The 18,437-nt window shown below is 41.9% G+C and overlaps 1 long non-coding RNA gene across 1 annotated transcript in view; it reads left to right on the top strand.

Moving 5' to 3' along the window:
• LOC136520182 (uncharacterized) overlaps positions 1-18,437 on the top strand; it is a 28,691-nt gene that overhangs the window by 206 nt on the left and 10,048 nt on the right. The window contains exon 2 of the long non-coding RNA XR_010775183.1: positions 30-101. This is a non-coding gene — a long non-coding RNA (uncharacterized lncRNA). The remainder of the gene's footprint in view (positions 1-29; positions 102-18,437) is intronic.

Here is an 18,437-nt window from a genome sequence, read left to right as displayed (position 1 = left end):
ATTTTGTTGTGCAATGCTCCTTGACTAAGGAAAGCTGTGGTTGTACAATGATTTTGAAGAGGGATTTGGCAGCTTAAGTAATTCTAGTCAAGGCACCTTGAGTAAACTCAGTAAAGAAGCTGTTCAAATCTATCTGAAATTGTTCTCACTGGCTTCATTCAATGGAGATCGAATTCATGCTGTATGCACAGGCATAGTTGTCAAGAACGAAAGAATGTGGTACGGAGTGTCCTAACTTCAGCAACTCTGGTTAGGGCAGGTACATTGTTACACGTTAGCAGTCTCGTACGTCGTTTCATGCAGTGCCATGTAGGATTTTTGCTGATATGGAGGAAAGAGAGAGAAGAGAGAGAAAGAGGTCGTCGTATGAGTTGTTGTTGCCATGCAACTAACAATTTTATTTTTATTCTATGCATAAATTAATGAATTATGAGTTAATATAAGACAATTTAAAAAATAGCCATTGTACATGTTATTTATTAAGTCGTCTTAAAATTACGTGGCACTACATGAGACCGCCGTGCAAGGTTTTTCCCGGCTTAATGATTGAAGTGAGCCTTCCAAATAACCGAAGTGCCAGGGGTGGTTGGTGCACTGTGACTTAAATTACAATGTTGCTGTTGTCAACATCAGCTATTACCCTGTTTTTTTTGAGCTGCGCATTACGATAACGACATGCAGTTTGGGTCCCGTGATAGTAAGGTAGTAGCTTTAAGGGAAGAATTTCTAGGATGGCTCCGTCCCCTTCCCCCTCCCCCTCCGCCCCGAGCGCCCCCTCACCACCAGCCCGCCGGTCATCGCCCAGGCACCGCTGGTCACCAAACACCCATCCCCCAAGCCCCAGGTAAGCAGAGCTCCCCCCTCTCCCCCGACGCAGAGCCCTTCGTCCCCGCGCGGGTCTCCTGGTCGGTCGAAGGCCATGCGCTGGTCGGAGGATTACGACTTCTCTGACTCGGACTATGACGCCACCCCCTCCTTCCTTCGCCGATGTTGTCTACCAGAGCTCCCCGACGATTGAGGTCGCCTCTCATGCCGAGGTTGAGCTGTCGGCGGAGGCTTCGAGCAAGCCCGTCACAGAGGCGGGTACGAGTCGCAAGAGGCGTAGACGTAGGAGGAACTACCGCGCTCCTCCCAAGAGCGACCCCAGCAGGGCGGGCTCATGTGGCGAGACGGGCCACGGTGCCGCCACACGCGTCCTCACTCACCAACGCCCGGGGGAGAGGCTCGACGGGGGCCGCATACCGACGCACTAGAGGCTAGGGGGGCGAGCGCCGGACGTGGACACACGTATCCCCGCCCACCAGCGTTTGGGGGAAAGGGCACCACCGTGTAGGCGGCGTCGGATCTCACGTCCAGACGCGGCCGGCTGGAGGGAGGTGCTGCCCCGGTAGGAGCCTACACCGTGACCTCCACGCGCCAACACCGACAAGGTGCGCCGCCGCCGTGGAATCCTAGACGCACTGCGAGACCACTGCCTCAACTGCCTCTCCTACAACCACCGTATTGCTACCTGTCGCCGGCCGCTGTGGTGCCTCAACTGCAACGGACTTCGTCACCTTGCAAGGGACTATAGGTGCCACCGTTCTCTGGGGGCAGGTGGTGCAGCCTCTGCCAACGATGGCCAGCGTCGCATCATCTAGGTGCACCCTGGGCTGAGCGGGCGAGACACGCCGATAGGATCCTAGGCATCCGACACCACTCCGCCAGGCTCACCACCTCCAGCTGCGGACACTACTACAGAATGGACTTGTTGTCCCGGGCGGTAATGGCCTTTAGTCCCGGTTACCGCGCCGGGACAACGATCCCGGGACTAAAGGTGGAACCTTCAGTCCTAGGTCATCGAGCCGGGACTAAAGAGGGACCTTTAGTCCCGGTTGGTGTTACCAACCGGGACTAAAGGCCCTCCAGCCGAGCAAACCTGGCGCACCCTTTAGTCTCGGTTGGTAACCCCAACCGGTTCACCCTTTACTCCCGGTTGGTAACCCCAACCGGGACTAAAGGTTCCTTTTCTTTTTATTTTTTTTGTTTAATTTGTTTTCAGTTCAGTTACACATATTTGTTTAATATATAATATGTTTTTATGTACGTATTCTACGCTGCTAATATAAATACACGCACGCATATAATTACATCTAATTCTCATCTCGAGCATTATTATATTCGAATAAAGTATGAAACTATATATATTATAGATATATATGTATATATACAACACTTTCATAATCTTGTTCTCGAAAATAACGATATCAATAAACATTTAATTTACATCATTAGTTCCTTAGATCAAAGTAGAACTCGCCGTTGGGATTTAGCATTTTTTCTAGAAGATATCCTGCTATTGACTCTTGAACTGCTTTCAGATGGTCTTTTTGCATGACCCTTCATTTCAACCATTCAGTCTTGCATTTGAAATAAAAGGGAAAGTATTAATACATATATATATATATATTCATTTAAAAATAAATAAAAAATTGATATATACGTACTCTGAGGACATCTTCAGGAGTTCTTCTTATGTATGCAGTGATAAATTCACAAACGTAGTATCCACACAAGTTATTACCTGGTTCCTGCCGCAAACACCACTGTACGAGAAGAAGATTATTCTCATCATCTCACATGTAAATTGAAGTACGATATAGTAATTAAACACGTGGGGAAGTATATATAGTACTACTTACTGGTATTTCAACTACATTAAGTGGTGCCTTGCAATCCTTGCGGTGTTGCCGAATAAACTCTTTCCAAACCCTGTGCGACCAATAATGTACGATCGTTAATAAATTATGGCAAAGTCTATTCAATAATAGTTGTGCGCGAGAGATCAAAATTACCCCTGGATAATGTCTATCATATCTTGGTATTGTGCTCGCTCTTTTCTCAATGAGTCCAAGATTACTAACTGACTTGAGTTTAACTCAATGACAATGAGTATCCAGTGAAACCTGCATTGGTTTATACACACACGTACATGTATATAAGTTGTATTGATATTACATAAAATGTGTAGACTACATTATTATTAACACTTACTCAAAGTTGTACGGGAAAAGTATTGTTGTCTTGTCGTGCTGCTTCACGAAGAACTTCATGATATTCGTCTGTGCTTCAGATACCTAGTGGTCCTTGACAATAATATCGGTTTTGAATACGATATAAGGATCAATGAAGCCAACACTGGTGTCTTGTATTCTTTGGAGCTCTGACATCTGGAATCTATATATAAATATAAGTTACATGTGAGGATAATTATATACACGTACGCATGGAAGTGAGTTTATTAAATAAAAGTAAGAATCACTTACAAACAAAAGGAGCTAATGATTGATTTGTCCAGAGCGTCCAAGTGGAATAGTTGATGCAATTCTTCGAAACTAATATGTAAGATGTCATCGCCACGGAAGTAATGATGGTCTCTAAATCTGATAAAGATCCACTGCTCACCCCTGCCACACGCCTGCATGTACCACTTGTTGAGCAAGTACATTTGCGTACCCAATTTATTCAGAGCCGCAGGGTTGTACATACTTTTGCCATATTTATAAGTCTTACAGGTATCAACTTCCAGGTTCTAGATTGGAGCTTTGCCCGTCAATTGATCCAAGGTTAAACCAATATCTTTAAAAAAAGTATTAAGGGCTTGAACCGATAGTTCTCCAGAGTTGTCTAGTCGATAGACTTCTATGTTGGAACCATATTCATTAGCAACAACAAGATTTTGCATTGGTTGCTTGTGTTGTTCGAGCTGTGGGACATCCTTCCCTGATGCTCTTTTCCTTTTCTTATCTGCATCATGTGACTTCACAAGGGAGCGGTCATAGTCTGATAGTGGCGAAGGCTTACAAAGTTCAATCATCTTTTTCTTGTGAGCATCGACCTTCTGCCTCAGCACATCTCGTGGTATGTAAAAGTACGGCTTCTCCTTAAGCTTCGCTTGACTCTTGTTTTTGATATCTATAAAAAAATCTTTCACTTTTTTGTCTTCTTCAGCTGCTATTTGCTCATCAGTCTTTTCAGGAAGTATTTCTTGAGAAATAACTCTTTTTCTCGGGGTCTTCTTTGCCGCCGGGACCTTAGACGTCTTTGTAGTGCGTCGTTGTGGAGGGGGTGGGGGCGGTGTTGGAGACCGGCGTGGAGGCGATGAGGCCGGTGTTGGTGGAGACCGGCGTGGAGGCGTTGGAGATCGTTGTGGAGGCGGTGGGGCCGGTGTAGGAGTTGGAGATCATTGTGGAGGCGATGGGGCTGGTGTAGGAGTTGGCGATCGCCGTGGGGATGAAGTCGTCTCGCCCCCCGCGACGCTGTGATGAGATGGGGAATGAATGATTAGGCTAGGCTGGGGGGAGACCCTGCTACAAAAACAAGTTGTGTGTCAATTATTTTTGAAGCCAATATAAAATTAATAGAAAATAATATTTCATTCACTTTCATTCATACCTAGGGTGAGGTAGGGGAAGCGGTGGCGCCCCAGGAATGATGATGAAGTGTTTGCGCCATTGAATAAATGTCTTCTCTGCTTCTCCTAGTGTCTTCTCCCCATCACCGCCTTCAATGTCAAGAGGAATATTGCTGTAACCTTTGAGCACTTTATTGACCGAGATGCTAGCATATCCAGGTTGAATAATTGACCCATGGATTCTTGGTGTCTTCGTTCGGTCTATTGGAGATACAACCCCGACAGCCACCATGATTGATGCATTATTACCATATGGAATGTGCAGCTCACATGTTGTTAGAGGCTCGGTAATGTTATCAACAGGGAAGCGCAACCCAGCGTCGTCTTGAATAACTGGCAGCTCCGTAGAAACACAACTGCTTTTCATCTGACCAACGGAGCTAATGGTGACTCCCGGCATTGATTGTGATTGCATTTGACTCATTGCTAGCTGCACTTGCCTCTTGATCTCCTCCTGCATTCTTGCCTCAAGAGATTTTTCTCGTTCACGTGATTCAAGCAATGCTTGTCGTGACTCATCAACAAATTGCTCCAATGCACGAATTCGTTCTGCCTTCTCATCCTTCTTTCTCTGACGGCTTCTGTAGGTATCCTTGTCTGCTGGGAATGCGTGTAGCTACGGAACCGCCCCATAGCCTCTTGTTCGACCACCGTGTTCGGGATTCTCTAGGTCATATGTCAATTCATCTTTCTCTCTGTTGAGCTTGAAAACACCACTATCAGCTTTTTCCCTAGCACGAGCTAGTCTCTGTGTTGCTCTCTCAATTTTTTGGCAAAAAATTAGCTTGCCAGTGTCTGGATCTAGGCTTCCCCCATGAGCGTAGAACCAATTCTTCACGCGTTGAGGCCAGTTCTTCTCTATTGTTTTAGGTATGATTCCCTTGGCAGTAATCTCTGCTTCTAGGTTCTGCCACTTGGGAATAACACTCCTATAACCACCTGATCCCATGCGATGATGGTATTGCTTCTGTCGGGCATTCTGCAGATTCCTCATCACACGTTCCTCACTGTCTTGAGATGTCTTGTATTCTATGAAGGCATCCCAATGGGACTCCAACTTGACAAACGCCTTAGCATTGAAATCCGGCGTAGCATTCTTCAAGATAAACTTTTTATACAATGTCTTCTTCCAACTCTGGAACAATGTTGCCATCTTCTTCATTGTCCAATCCCTCACTAGCTCCTTCAAAGCATCATCTGCTTGTAATGTGAAATGCCGAGTGATATCTTTCTAAGCTAGGTTCTTGTCATGATCAGATACAAAACTAACATTAGGAGCGGATATCTTCTGCTTCCATTCACGAGCACTAACTGGGATCCTATCCCTTATAATGAACCCACATTGATTGACATATGTCTGAGCATGTGGTCCCAATGGTTTGCTGGTGTCGGTGTCGAATTCTGATATTATGAAATGGCCCTCTAATGGCTTTTTTGGCCCTCGGACTTTCCTACTTTTATCGGTGGTTGATGTAGATCCAGAGACCGGCTACATGAGTAGAAACACAACGATTAACAACAAATATACGTACGCATGCATCTATAAGAGATGATAGATAATCGAATATATACCTCGCCAGTATTTTCTTGCGCGACAATTTATTGATCTTCAACCACCGGCATATTCAGGATATCCTCATAATCAGCAAAGTACTGACTCGTGTCATCTACATCCACATTGATGCCGACGTTGATAATATCCGCCATTATGTCATCACTCAAGTTATCATCCGGAGCAGCCATTTGTATCTTCAAGATAACACATAGATAGAATTAATATGGTACATAACATAAGTACATGTGATAACACATATAGAATTACTAAATCCAATTAAATATAATAACACATAATATTTCATAAGGATAAACAATAATAAGGTATAGGCTTTGGAATCGAATCAAAAACACTTTCGATCCAAAAATATGGAAATAAGTACATATATATATATACACATAGAATGATACAATATATTTTCTCTCTCTCTCAACACATAGAAATAAGTGCATATGTCTATATCTCTAGATATGCATGTGATAACACACATAGAATGTCTCTCTAGATACAATTTTCTCTCTCTCTCAACATATGAAAATAAGTACATGTATATATACATATAGAAATAATTAAGTACATATGTATACATATAGAATCTCTCTCTAGATATATATAGAGAGATAGAATATATAATTACTAAATCCAATTAAATAAATATAACATGAAATTAGATAAACTAGTAATAGATAATACATTTTAATCTAACATATATCAAAAACTATAATAAAAAACTATCTAAAAAAACTATCTAAATAAAGTACTAATTAAATTTTAATACATTTAAATCTAACATATATCAAAAACTATCTAAAAAACTAACTAAAAAACTAACAATAAACTACTAATTAAATTTTAATACATTTTAATCTAACATATATATAAAAAACTATCTAACATTTTAATACTGGCGAGGGCAGCTAACATTAAACTACTAATTAAATCTAACATTTTAATCTAACATATATATGGCCGAGAGCAGCTAGCTAGCTAGCAGGCTGGGGCGGCGGATGGCGCGGGCCGGGCAGGGCGTGCTGGCTGGCCACAGGGCCGAGCTGAGCACCTTGCGCGAGGACGACGTACGGCGGAGACGGCGGGGCTCAACGACGAGGCCGGGCGGGAAGCGGTCAGCGACGGAGGGCTCGGATGGGGCGGCGGAGACGGGATGCGGCGGAGAGACGACACACGATGCGGGCCGGGCGGATGGCAAGGCCGAGCGGGGGTAGAAGACGACGACGGCGCGGCAGAGACGAGCTCGACGTACGGCCGGACGGGGCTGGGTGACGGAGGCGAGATCGAAGATGGCGGTGGCGGCGGTGATGATCGACGTATAGATCGAAAAGTAGAAGATGAAACCGTTCGATATATATAGGCCAGGACCCTTTAGTCTCGGCTGGTAACACCAGCCGGGACTAAAGGACATTTAGTCCCGGCTGGTAAGACCAACCGGGACTAAAGGTCCAACCCTTTAGTCCCGGATCACCTTACAAGCCGGGACTAAAGGCTTTTTAGTCCCGGTTGGTGTTACCAGCCGGGACTAAAAGTATTTTTGGCGGGCACCGAAATTGCCGCCCACCCTTTAGTTCCGGTTCTTGGCCTGGGCCGGGACTGAAGGCCTGAAAATTTTGGCAACCCGCCAGCGTAATTGGAAAGGCCTGGGATTTTGATTTTGTTTAATACTAGGTTAATCAATTAATTCCATAGCAACTTCAATACTTTGCAATATTTATTTTAAAAAATACTATTGATTAACTCATTATTTATTGTAAATAGGAAAATTTTGTAACCTAAAGTTTTTAATTTCTTTTATGAATATAGAATATAAATGTTATTAATACTAAGTATTTTGTTAATGCAAAAATATATTTGTAACTTAAAATTAATAAAACTAATATTATTCGATAGGAAATTTATTATCACATTATTGTAACGTCAATGTTTCAATTTTTTTTCGGTTTTTGACCAAAATTGACAGGAAATTTTTGTTGAACCTATAAAAATAAAGAAAATGTAGTATTTTTTTGTTCTACAACTTTTTCAAATGAAAAAATGGCCTATATAAGGATTGTAGATATTGATGAGATAAACAAACTTGGTATTCAAAACTTTTCAATTTGAGACAATCTAGGGTTCCGAAAACTAGTTTGTAGGCGTCGAAATTTAAAAATCACAAATTTGAACCGTCCAAACTTTCTCAAATGGAAAGTTGACCAAAACAACAATTGTAGATCTTTTTGAGTTTAACAAACTTGGTATTCAAAACTTTTCAATTTGAAGTCATTTAGAGTTCATAATACTAGAGTCAAAGTGTTGTTTTTTCATTTGACCAAATTTGACTTGGTCAAACTTGCTCAAATGAGACACTAAATGACCTCAGATGAAAAAACTCTGAATACGAAGTTTGATCATCTCAGCAAGATCTACAATTGTTACATAGCTCATTTTCCCATTTGAGAAATTTTTATCAAACACTAGTCACAACTTCTTGAATCTCATAGACTTTCTAAAACTATGTCACACACTTGTGAAATTTGAACTACATTTTGTTCAAGCTTTCTCAAATGAAAAAATAGCCTATATAAGGATTGTAGATATTGATGAGATGAACAAACTTGGTATTCAAAACTTTTCACTTTGAGACAATCTAGGGTTCCGAAAACTAGTTTGTAGGCGTCGAAATTTAAAAATCACAAATTTGACTCGTCCAAACTTTCTCAAATGGAAAGTTGACCAAAACAACAATTGTAGATCTTTTTGAGTTTAACAAACTTGGTATTCAAAACTTTTCAATTTGAAGTCATTTAGAGTTCATAATACTAGAGTCAAAGTGTTATTTTTTCATTTGACCAAATTTAACTTGGTCAAACTTGCTCAAATGAGACACTAAATGACCTCAGATGAAAAAACTCTGAATACCAAGTTTGATCATCTCAGCAAGATCTACAATTGTTACATAGCTCATTTTCCCATTTGAGAAATTTTTATCAAACACTAGTCACAACTTCTTGAATCTCATATAGACTTTCTAAAACTATGTCACACACTTGTGAAATTTGAACTACATTTTATTCAAGCTTTCTCAAATGAAAAAATGGCCTATATAAGGATTGTAGATATTGATGGATGAAAAACCTTGGTATTCAAAACTTTCAATTTGAGACAATCTAGGATTCCAAAAACTAGTTTGTAGGCGTCGAAATTTAAAAATCACAAATTTGACTCGTCCAAACTTCTCAATGAAAAGTTGACCAAAACAACAATTGTAGATCTTTTGAGTTTAACAAACTTGGTACTCAAAGCTTTTCAATTTGAAGTCATTTAGAGTTCATAATACTAGAGTCAAAGTGTTGTTTTTTTCATTTGACCAAATTTGACTTGGTCAACTTGCATAACATATTACATAATATCCATCCCTAAAAACATAATATATTAAACATTGCATCGTTGTATCATGCGGGCACAACAGTAAATTTTTTCTTGACGTATGTCCCTTGGTTATGATCTTGTCGTAACCATGGAGTGTCTTCATCATTTTAACATGATGCTTGGATCTTTCTTCACAATGAAGGGTGGAATTCAGACATTTCTTTCGTAATCTTCTGACATGTCTGACTTGTCTTCAATTCCCACTATATTTATTTTCCCAGAAAGAATTATGTGGCGCTTTGGCTCATTGATCATTGAGTTGATGTCTTCGTTTTTTCCTCTCTTTGATTTTGTAGACATGTCTTTCACATAGAACACCTGACTCACATTAGTAGCAAGGACGAATGGTTCCTCTTTGTACCCAATATTGTTGAGGTCCACTGTTGTCATTCCATACTCTTTGTCGACTGTTACCCCTCCTCCGGTCAGCTTCACTCATTGGCACCGGAACAAAGGGACTTTTAAATTAGGTGCGTAGTCTAGTTCCCATATCTCTTCTATGCGGCCATAATATGTTTGTATATTCCCATTTGGATCTGTGCCATCTATGCGAACACCACTATTTTGATTGGTGCTCCTTTTATCTTGGGCAACTGTGTAAAATGTATTCCCATTTATCTCGTACCCTTGGTACGTGAGGATATGCCACGATGGCTGCCTAGCCAACAAATACAGTTGCTCATCAATATTGTCATCGCCTTGACATTCTTTTGCAACCAACCACTGAAACTTTCCATGTGCTGACGCCTAATCCAAGCTTCAGTCTTCCCTGGAAACTTGGATCGTAAGAACTCCTTATGTATCTCGATGTACGGATGCACCAATGACGAGTTCTGAAGAACTGTGTAGTGTGCTTTATTAAAATAATTGTCTTCCATGTTGATATATGTTTTCTTCCCTAAAGTTCCTTTATCACTGAGTCTCCCCTCGTGTCGTGATTCGGGAACGCCAATCGGGGCAAGGTCAGGAATAAAGTCAACACAAAACTCAATGACCTCCTCTGTTCCATAGCCCTAGGAGATGCTTCCTTCAGGCTTAGAACGGACTTTCACATATTTCTTCAAGACTCCCATAAACCTCTCGAAGGGGAACATGTTATGTAAGAACACAGGTCCAAGAATACTAATCTCCTTCACCAAATGAACTAGGAGGTGTGTCATGATATTAAAGAAGGATGGAGGGAACACCAACTCAAAGCTGACAAGACATTGAACCACATCATTCTATAGAGTAGCTAGTTCCACTGGATTGATTGCCTTCTGAGAAATTGCATTGAGGAATGCACATAGCTTCACGGTGGCTAGACGTACATGTGGAGGTAGAATTCCTCTTAAAGCAACTGGAAGTAATTGCGTCATAAGCACGTGGCAGTCGTGGGACTTTAAGTTTAGGAATTTCTTATCTGGCACATTTATTATACCCTTTATATTGGAGGAGAATCCCGATGGGACCTTGATGCTGCTTAGACATTCGAACATGCTGTCCCTCTCTTCTTTGCTAAGCGTGTAGCTAGCAGGACTTAAGTAATGACGTCCATCATCTGTCTTCTCTAGATGAAGGTTGTCTCATTCTTTCATGCCCTGCAAGTCCTGGCATGCTTCAAGTGAATCCTTTGGCTTCCCGTGCACACCCATGAATCCTAACAGGTTCACACAAAGATTCTTTGTCAGGTGCATCACGTCGATTGCGTTGCGGACCTCTAGGACTTGCCAATAGGGTAGCTCCCAAAAGATGGACTTCTTCTTCCATATGGGTGTGTGTCCCTTAGCATCTTTGGGAACAGATTCACTGCCTTGTCCCTTTCCAAATACTACTTTCACATCCTTGACCATTGCGAGTACATCTTCCCCGGTTCGGTTATGAGGCTTCTTCCGGTGGTCTGGCTTACCTTTAAAATGCTTCCCTTTCTTTCTTACTTGGTGATTCAAAGGAAGGAATCGACGATGGCCAAGGTACACGACCTTTCGACATCTTTTCAAATATATACTGTCAAGGTCATCAAAACAATGTGTGCATGCATTATATCCTTTGTTTATCTGACCTGAAAGATTACTTAAAGCAGGCCAATCATTGATGGTTATGAACAACATTGCTCATAGGTCAAAGTGTTCTTGTTTGTACTCATCCCAGACACGTACACCTGGTTTGTTCCATAAAACTAGAAGTTCTTCAACTAATGGCTTCAGATAGACATCAATATCGTTGCCAGGTTGCCTCGAACCTTGGATGAGGATCGACATCATAATGAACTTCCGCTTCATGCATAACCATGGAGGAAGGTTGTAGATACATAGAGTAACTGGCCAAGTGCTATGACTAGTGCTCTGCTCTCCAAAAGGATTCATACCATCTGTACTTAAGGCAAACCTTAAGTTTCTAGCCTCATTTGCAAACTCTGGAAATTCCCTGTCTATCGCTCTCCACTGGGACCCATCAGTTGGGTGTCTCAGCATATTGTCTACCTTACGGTCTTCTTTATACCACCGCAACAACTTTGCATGGTCTTTATTTCTGAACAAACATTTTAAGCGTGGTATTATAGGAGCATACCACATAACCTTGGTAGGGATTTTCTTTCTAGGACGTTGTTCACCCTCAACGTCACTAGGATCATCGCGCCTGATCTTATACCGCGATGCTTTACATACCGGGCATTCATCCAAATTCTCGTATTCATTGCCGTGGTAGAGGATGCAGTCATTAGGACATGCATGTATCTTCTGGATTTTTAATCCCAAAGGGCAGACAACCTTTTTTGCTTCGTACGTAGTGGTGGGCAATTCTTTTGGCTTCGGAAGCATCTTCTTTATGAGGTTCAATAAATTCCCAAATGCCTTGTTGGATACACCATTCTTTGCCTTCCACTGTAGCAATTCCAGTGTTGTACCCCGCTTTTTTTGCCCCTCTTCGGCCGTCGGGTATAGCAACTTCCTATGATCCTCAAGCATGCGCTTGAACTTAACTTTCTCTTTTTCACTTTCCCATTCCTGTTGTGCATCACGAATGGCATCGCCGAGAGCATCACCGAGATCATCTTCTACCGCTACCTCTTCTTCATCTCCCCCCATTATAGTATCATCAAAGGCACCATACTGAGCAATAATGTCATCAATGTCTAAATCTTCTCCTTCACCTTCTTCCATCATGACCCCGCTTTCTCCATGCTTAGTCCAACATATATAGTTTGACATGAAACTTGACTTAAGCAAATGTGAATGAAGACTCATTGAGCTTGAATATTCCTTTAAATTCTTACATAGGGCACATGGACAGCACATGAAACCATCGCACTTATTTGCCTCGGCCACACCTAAGAAATAGTGCAAGCCCTCAATAAAGTCTTGGGAGCGGCGATCGGCATTGTACATCCAATGGCGTGACATAATCTGTATTACACGACAAATTATGAAAACCTTGAACATAATTAAGTATTTTATTACACAACATAAATGACACACACACGGTTGATTAATTAACTAAGCCTGGCTACAACGTAAGCAATCCCAACTATCACTAAACAAACTAAAACTACAATGCACTTTAGTAACATAATTATTTCGTGATCGTACGCAACTAAAACAGACAAATCATTCTTCTGTTGAATATCAATAAGCTTCTCCTGCTGGCTCACTGCCTCATCATCAGCAGCAGCCGCTACCTCAAGCGCACCCAAATTCTACACGTATGTAGCATAATCTTCCTCCTAGTACCAACCATCGCATCCATTACCCTCCCACTGAAATTAAAGCCAAAAAATATTTAGTCAAAAATATTCAAGAAAAGCAGGTCAATTAGCCATAATTATAAAATGCGTAAGAAACTCACATCGCGATCCGGGCACTTGTAGAAAACACGACCCTTGTTGGGTCCCTGTCTCTTGACTCAGTACTCCATCACAATCTTCTGCTTACACTTGCCGCAGATAATGAGAGGGAGTTCTGGCCTCAGTCGTTTCGCAACCGAACGAGAGGCCGAGGATCCGGTACCAGTTGTCATCTACTTTCTATACTTATTTTTGCAAACTAGTGTAAATTTCATATTTTCTAAAATGATATATTTAAACAAAACTAGTACGGATTTCACATGTTTCAATAAATAACCATCCGTACTAGTTGACCTTGCTTACGTGATCATCTCGGCTAGCATTTCTCCACCGGACGACACCGTACTTGGCCAAGGAAGAGCTCCGATTCTACGAGAAAGGGAACACGGTCTTTCACGACCGTTGCCGCTCTCCCTCGTAGAATCAAAGTTCCTCCTTGACGTCCATTACCACTCGGCAGAGAACATGTTGGCCGAGCTGAACACGGTCCGCAAGTTCAACTAGTACGGATTTTCTATAATTTTCTAACTATTTACTAAGTTTTTCATTTCATGGAAAATTTAATTCTAAAAAAAGGCATGATTTCTAAGTAGTTCATTTCATGGAAAAAATAATTCCCAGTGACCTGCTCGATATCGGCGAGCTCACGGATGTTTAGGTTGCTGAGGATAGTAACATTTGTAGATGACATTTGTAGGTCTGAAGTTATCAAATATCCATCAAATTATAGCTCAAAAACATTTTTAAATAAATAACCATCCGTACTAGTTGACCTTGCTTACGTGATCAACTCGGCGAGCATTTCTCCACCGGACGGCACCGTACTTGGCCAAGGAAGAGCTCCGATTCTATGAGAAAGGGAACACGGTCTTCCACGACCGTTGCCGCTCTCCCTCGTAGAATCAAAGCTCCTCCTTGACGTCCGTGTCCACAAGTTCAACTAGTACAGATTTTCTACAATTTTCTAACCATTTTCTAAGTTTTTCATTTCATGGAAAATTTAATTCTAAAAATAAAAGGCATGATTTTTAAGTATTTCATTTCATGGAAAAAATAATTCTAAGTGACCTGCTCGATATCGGCGAGCTCGTGGGCGTTTAGGTTGCCAAGGATAGTAACATTTGTAGATGACATTTGTAGGTCTGAAGTTATCAAATATCCATCAAATTATAGCTCAAAAACATGTTTCAATAAATAACCATCCCTACTTGTTGACCTTGCTTACGTGATCATCTCGCGAGCATTTCTCCACCGGACGGCACTGTACTTGGCCAAGGAAGAGCTCCGATTCTACGAGAAAGGGAACACGGTCTTCCACGACTGTTGCCGCTCTCCCTCGTAGAATCAAAGCTCCTCCTTGACGTCCGTTACCGCTCAGCAGAGAACATGCTCGCCGAGATGAACACGGTCCGCAAGTTCAACTAGTACAGATTTTCTACAATTTTCTAACAATTTTCTAAGTTTTTCATTTCATGGAAAAATTAATTCTAAGATCACGTAAGCCACCGGGGACGAGGATGGCGCGTGCTCCAGCGAGGACGAGCGAGGCGTGATTTTGATGAACTAATTTAACTTTTGTTTATCCAAACATATATGCAAATCATCATGTGATTTTGAGCTAAAATGACATATAAAATCATAATAAAGTCCAACATATAAAGTTACACATGCATCTACATCGCAAAATGAGATAAGCTACTGACAAAACATAAGAGGATTAAGTTTGTTACCTCCAAAATCGAAGAGCAACACCAATGGAGGAGGAGAGAGCAAGAACAACAGCAAGCTGAAGAACAGAGGCAGTGAGTTTGAATGGAATGGCTCGGGCTCGGGGAGGAAGAAATGAGCTGAATTATAGGCCAGGATAATTAGTCCCGGTTAGGGGTCCAAACCGGGACTAAAGATTAATCTTTATTCCCAGGGCGTCACCCAAACCGGGACTAAAAGCTTTAGTCCCGATTGTTATTACCAACCGGGACTAAACCATCCCTACCCCGCGGACGACCGTTGGGTAGGGACCTTTAGTCCCGGTTGGTATTACCAACCGGGACTAAAGGGTCCTTTAGTCCCGGGGGCAAAAAATGCCGAGGCTAATGCTAAATTGGGACATTGTTCTAAAGTTTGTTCTCTAGTAGTGGGAGCTGGGCTACTCCAGCGATGAGCGCGACCCACTGCCGCCTGGGCACCCAGCACCAGGCTTGCAGAGGTGTGCTGCTTCATCTAGCACGGGGAGGCCATCGATCAAGCTGAGGAGGCCTTGTGCTACTCTCTCGCCACCGTGGTCGCCGACGCAGACCGGGAGGTGCTCTCCTCCGATGCCGTGCGCACCATCAGGAACATCCGTGTGGTCGAGGAGGGGAGCTTCTTCATTGTTTCCTTCTTCCTCAAGCATTTCATCATCCACTGAAGGTCCCGGGTGGCTCAAGACAGAATCCTCGCCGTGTCGGTGGTGCTGGCGGTGGGCACCTTCCTGGTCCTACGTCCCTGGACAAGGCTCCCCCAAGCGACGGTGATGGTGCTGAACTTCAAGGTCACCGTTGAGCTAGAAGGGCTGCCGGCGCATGCATGGAGCCTTGATACCGCCGCCAAGATCCTCGCGCCTGCATGTTGGATCCAGTGTGTCGACCTAGCATCGGACGGGAAGTCAGACATGTCCGCCTTTCGCCTGACCACTTGGACCAATGACCCTAGCGCCATCCCAAAGGTCATCAACCTCATCATCATCGAGAACGAGCAACTGTTGCTGTTCAGTAATCTGCCGCCGTACCTGACGAAGAAAGACGTCCTCTCCTACCGGGTGCTCATGCACATCTAGAACATGGTGGACTTTGACCCACTAAACCCTTCCCCACCACCACCCCCACCGGACTCCGATGACAACGACAGTGGGCACGATGGAAACCTGGACCACCACCACTTCACTTGTGGTTCTAGCCATCGCATCTAGGGATTCTGGTACATCCACGACGCGGTTGATGGCGACGACAACGTTCATGAAGGCAACAACATAGGCTCGATGTCCCTTGGGGAATATCTTTCCATCGAGCCCTTTGCTGATTTACTCTTTGAAATCTCTGATTAAAAACATTAGGATCTATATCTTTATGAATCATTTAAATTGATGGTGCTATTTTTTTGAGCCGACGGTGGTATTTGGCCTGATGTACCAAAATTAACCATCTGATTCTGAACTTGCCCTATCGGCTATTGCACATGCTGCACTGATGATCTAGGATTATATTGCATTTGATTAGTAGTAGCACCCTAAATTTGCTCAGACAAATTCTGAATTGCCTGGGCATCATCACTCTTAGCTAGTGCTACTTCTTGATGGCTAGTACCGGCTTGATTAGTCCCCTGAGTCGACGGATGTGGAATATTGTAATAAGCCAGTCCAACCTGATCAAGTGGAAATCCATAAAACACCTCTTTTATTGTATTATGGAATGTATTCAAGAAAGTTGTATTATGATTCGACATTGCATCATGAACAGATTTATTGACAGCTTCTACAAAGAAACGCCTATCATTAGTTTTGTCTGTATCTGACTGTCCATGCATTAAAACTCTCGGCATTGGATATTTTTGAATAACTTTATTGTCACGTGTTTTAGTGTATGACAATAAATACTTATTCTGAAACTCCTCTATAGCCTTACCAATGACATCTTTATCCTCATCAGGTAAGTCTTCATAAGAAACCATAAGAATGTCCTTGTTGTTGTGAATCACCATGATGATTGTGGTCCCACAGAGCATGCCAAAAAGTGTGTTGACACAAAAATATGTCAATGTGATCAACAAACAGCAAGTCGGAAGATCTGAGTGGAACGAGACCAGAGATCTGCTTAACTTCAACATAGAACCAACTGATTCTGAAAACCTAACGACGTGCCAGTCAATTTGACCTACAATTGACAAGGAGAGAAAATCTTATCAGTAATTTAAGGTGAAACATGTCGATGTTGCACCAAACAGTTCCAAATATACAGCTAGATTGCCGATTCAATGAGGCTATCGACTAAATAGTCAATATCCAGCGTATCCATTAAATGGAGATCTTTAAATCAAGGATTATTGGGTAATATTAAACGATAATGATACTAATCAAAATAACCAATGCTCATGGAACATCAGAAAGCATCATCGGCTAAATAGAACATGATCGATATATAGCGTCGAGCCGATAAGTTTGATGAAAATAGTATAACATGCGAACAAATCGACTGTATAATATAAATGAATCTACAAACAGTTTGAATCTAATCTATTATCATCAACAGTGAGGTTCGATCGGATCGATGTAGCTATGATAATGATAACAAACTAAAGCCAAAGAATCTATAAAACCATCTATATGTTGACAGATTAATAAAAACATGATATATGCGTGAGTATAGGCAAATCGGCTAAAATAGTCGATGTAGTCATAGCAAACAAACAGAGTGCATACCTTGATCATGAACAAGACCACTAATCGATAATTTCTAGTCTAAAGTCTTACCAGTGAGGTTCGACCGGATCGATGCAACTATGGTAGTGTCATTAGATTAGATCTCATTAACTAGTGAGTTTATTCAAGATTAAAACATGTCTTTGGATGCATACTATGTTTGACCGGAATAGAGATAAAACAGACGATCTAGCGGAATTAAGCCATTAATTATAAGATTTGAAGCGTGACCAGATCAAAAGACGACCGATTAAGATGGTATGATGCTAATCTACCTCTATCTCAATCGGGTGATTTTGTTATAGTTAATAAAACATTAATTATAGCAAGATCGATAACCGGTGAATCAACCAAAACCAGTAAGAAAAATCTTACTAATCTTAGCAGATTCGATAACTAGTGATATTGTATTAAACAACAGTTATTTAACACAAGATCAATAACTTTGATCTATTTTATGATTCGTAAGAGATCAATCAGCTGATGCAGCCTTAGAAACTATGATACAGATCGATAACTAACTTATATTATGGCTCATAAAAGATCAATCAGCTGATGCAGCTTTACAAGTACAATACAAGTCGTGACGGCACTCACAAACAAGCTAGGGGTCGATCAGTCGATGTAGCCCTGTTTGCTGAAGATCTCGCTGAGATCTACAGTACTTCTACTCCTAATGCGATGGCAAAAGCCAAAAAGATTGTATTGATTGAGTGTTTGTCCTTTTTAC

Source organism: Miscanthus floridulus, chromosome 18 (genome assembly GCF_019320115.1).
Source record: "Miscanthus floridulus cultivar M001 chromosome 18, ASM1932011v1, whole genome shotgun sequence".
Classification (NCBI taxonomy): domain Eukaryota; kingdom Viridiplantae; phylum Streptophyta; class Magnoliopsida; order Poales; family Poaceae; genus Miscanthus; species Miscanthus floridulus.
Note: the sequence above shows the minus strand (reverse complement) of the source record. Positions and strands in the feature narration are given on the sequence as shown.